Source organism: Etheostoma spectabile, chromosome 8 (genome assembly GCF_008692095.1).
Source record: "Etheostoma spectabile isolate EspeVRDwgs_2016 chromosome 8, UIUC_Espe_1.0, whole genome shotgun sequence".
In the NCBI taxonomy this organism is placed as follows: domain Eukaryota; kingdom Metazoa; phylum Chordata; class Actinopteri; order Perciformes; family Percidae; genus Etheostoma; species Etheostoma spectabile.
In genome coordinates this window covers 32,058,336-32,061,697 of record NC_045740.1, presented here as the reverse complement: position 1 = coordinate 32,061,697, position 3,362 = coordinate 32,058,336, and the positions used below count along the sequence as shown (strand labels likewise).

The following is a 3,362-nucleotide window of genomic DNA, read 5'->3' as shown; positions in this document are numbered from 1 at the left end:
AGATGGAGGTCTACGAGCCTTAAATGGACTACTGCAGCAAAGGGACAAATACTCGTGCATCGTTTCAAACTGACTGGTATGGAAGAAAAGCTGTGGCTATGTGGCGTGCTAACAGTGAGCGGCTGGACCTCTACGGGGTCCTGGATCTGAGCAACCTGCCCGCAGCTTTAACAAGCAGGAAAACGTCAGCTCATATAATACCGGCAACACAGCTTCGCACATTTTCCACCCTGAAACGGATCAAAACATCCAGTCGGAACCGGACCGGGCCAGCCGTCTTCAGCCCTCGCGAGTCAGAGACGATGCAAACTAAAGCGCTGTAAAGAGAGTTTTACAACGCTGGATCGACGCCTTCACGAGAAAGCGGGATGGATTTTATGTACAAATCTACGATTGGTAAGTCAGAAACTATTTTGGGCTTAGTGTGATGAACTGATGCTGCTGCCACCTGCCTTCAGGTTCAGTGAGCAGTGTGTGTTTTCATTGTTGCTGACTGGGACTGACAAACTAATGGGCGCTGTGCAATAATTAGAACAAAGATGGTTTCATAACTGCATTCTGTGCTGGACATTAATGTGTGTGTGTGTGTGTGTGTGTGTGTGTGAGAGAGAGAGAGAGGGAGAGGAGAGAGAATGTGTCACCCAGAGTATTTGTCTGAAACTTAACTTTGCGGGAACACACTGTCATGCGGTCTTCAAATCAGCTGGTTAGAAGTCCTAAGGTCCAGGTATAACGGTGGGGGGGGGGGGGGGGGGTCAGGCTTTTGAGTTGGTCCGAGACTCTGGAACAAGTTACCCCCCCCCGATACTAACAATGTTACAGATGGGCTCTCTTTTAGGTCCAAACTCAAGACATATCTGTTGAATCAGGCTTTATAAGTAGCGTGGTGGGCACGTTTCATTCTTTGTTTCTTTGGACCTTTTGATTTACGTTCTCTAGTTCACTCTTTCTATTGGATGACGTCCTTTTACTCATTCGGTAAGCACCGTAGCTGCTGGTTGCTGTAAAGTGTTATATAATTACATTAGATTGATTTGATGAAGATTAATTGGAAATGTCTTGCTATCGACCACGTGTGCCGCGCTTGTGCGTAAAGTTTTGAATTAGCCTAAACAATAAATGAGGTAATCGATTTCATAACTCAAGCGCCTACCCTTTACTGCATCACGCACGTCACTGGAGGTTTATGCCTCGACGAGAGTTTACCCGCGATTCCTGCATGTCTTCCTTTTCTCCCTTTCACACCGCTGTCCTATCAAAATAATCTTTAAAAAAAATAAATTTGTCAAAGGTAACGTTAACTACCTGTTAGCTGTGGGCTGAGCTTAGCTGGTAGAAGGCAACGTTGGCTAGCTCGACATCCTCCTCCCATCATTCTTGGCACTTTTTAAAAACTATTTATTTGGGACATTTTTTAAAAAAGCTCTTATTCGCTTCCTTTTCCCACTTTCAGTCGCTGATACAACCAATCTGACCGAGGATCTGTTACAAATTTTTATTCATCAAAATTGTTCTTAGAAAACTGATCTTGAATCAGTAAACCCGCCCACACACTACCTATACCATTGGCCACTTACACAGTGCATGCGGCCTTCTCCTATCATCCAACAGACATACACAACACACAATGACGAGACTTCACTTTTTGTAAACAATGTTTTTATTGATGGATAATACCCAGACTTCGCATGGGCCCCTGGGCCTGTGCCCATAATGTCATTGGTATCTGGGCTTGCCAGTACACAACTAAATACAAGGAGGACATTAATTCACATACATGACTGAAGGATATATACAGGGTGGAGAAGTTGTTTGGAATATGCATTAATTATTTTAGTCCAGCAAACTAAAGGTACCAGTGTTCTGCACTTTGCCATTATTGAGGAGCCTTGGATCTTGAGCAGACTTTTCTTCTTACAGGACATAGTGCTGCATTAACTTTTAAAAGAAAAGCTGAGATCACTCAGCTTATTAAGAGTATCACACAGAAACAGCACACGGAAACTTTCTTATGAAAGGAAGTGATTTTAGTGACTATATGGGAATCAAGCACCTACAAAAGTCAAGGATTCCACCCATGGACAGATGACATCATTGTGCGTGTAGGGTAAAAGATTGAAGCCACTAGAAATAAAGTACACACATTCTCCATCAGTGGCTCTCAGAACTTTTTTATTTCCCATGCATGTTTGGATAAGAGTGTAATGGAACTGCAATGGAATGAAAAATATCGAAATTAAAGTTTTGACATTCATTGTGATTTTCTCTGTTTTGGACATAAGAGGATCATTGAGAAAACATATTATCAACTAGAAAATGTGAGGGTTAAATCTTCAGAAAGACCTTCAAGGTGACGGACTTTAGATGGGGAAAAGTTTGAATAACATAAATAGATTACAAAAGAACTCCTAAAACTAAAACTTCAGCACATTTTATACAACACAGTGCAGTTAAAGTAAGTTCAAAGGAATTTCCAGCACTTGTTACTTAATTTGTGACTAGTTGACTGACTCTGTGACCTTCTCCTCCTTTGAACTGAGAGAGATAGGCGGCACATATGTAAACACTAGTAGAAAGAGGGTCTGGTACAGTGCTGTCCAAAACAAAGAGAGCCCACAAATCAACCAGCAACTTGTGTTTTAAAAAAATCCTACACTTTACATTGGGTTCCAGTTGTGGGAATGGACAGATGGGGTGAACAATCAATGAATGAGGAGCTCACATTGCCACAGTCACTAACACTTTAATACGCTGATTGTCAGTGTTATGTTTCCAGCTTGTTCCGTTTCTTAGATTTGGGGGGAAAGGACCACTTTGTCAATCGCAATCTGAATGCAATTTGGGTGGCAGCTTCAATTAATTAAGTCAGGGCCCTAAACAGCTTAAGTGATCCTTACTGTACTGGTAACTTTGCATCTATTAATTTATAATATATTGAAAAAAAAGCATTTCACATTTAATCTCACTGTATTGCACTGCAACACGAACGCATGGGACCTCGAGTCCATCTTGCTATTAGTTCTTTTTTTGAATTAAAATCGAGTTTAGAGAAGTTCCTCACTGCTGTGATATCAGCGGACACTGCTGTGATATCAGCGGACACCGCTGTTATATCGGGGGACACCGCTGTGATATCGGGGGACACCGCTGTGATATCGGGGGACACGGCTGTGATATCGGGGGACACCGCTGTGGTATCGGGGGACATTGACTGCTCAGCTGGACTGTCATTCATCTTTTGACCAATAGTGATTTGGCATGTCAAATCACACACCTGGGGCCTGTTGCACAAAACCAGGATAAGGGATTAAACCACATATTCAAGTTTTCCTGGATGAATTTAGCTTTGACTCGGTTGCACG

The 3,362-nt window shown here is 42.4% G+C and overlaps 3 protein-coding genes across 4 annotated transcripts in view; 2 read left to right on the top strand and 1 right to left on the bottom strand.

The window, feature by feature from the left end:
• LOC116693433 (uncharacterized protein KIAA0513-like) overlaps positions 1 to 3,362 on the top strand; it is a 453,101-nt gene that overhangs the window by 183,964 nt on the left and 265,775 nt on the right. The window lies entirely within an intron of this gene.
• LOC116693434 (uncharacterized protein KIAA0513-like) overlaps positions 1 to 3,362 on the bottom strand; it is a 453,088-nt gene that overhangs the window by 212,134 nt on the left and 237,592 nt on the right. The window lies entirely within an intron of this gene.
• Positions 1 to 3,362, top strand: part of LOC116693371 (zinc finger protein ZFPM1-like) — a 143,751-nt gene that overhangs the window by 140,331 nt on the left and 58 nt on the right. The gene's annotated exons all lie outside the window — the stretch shown is intronic.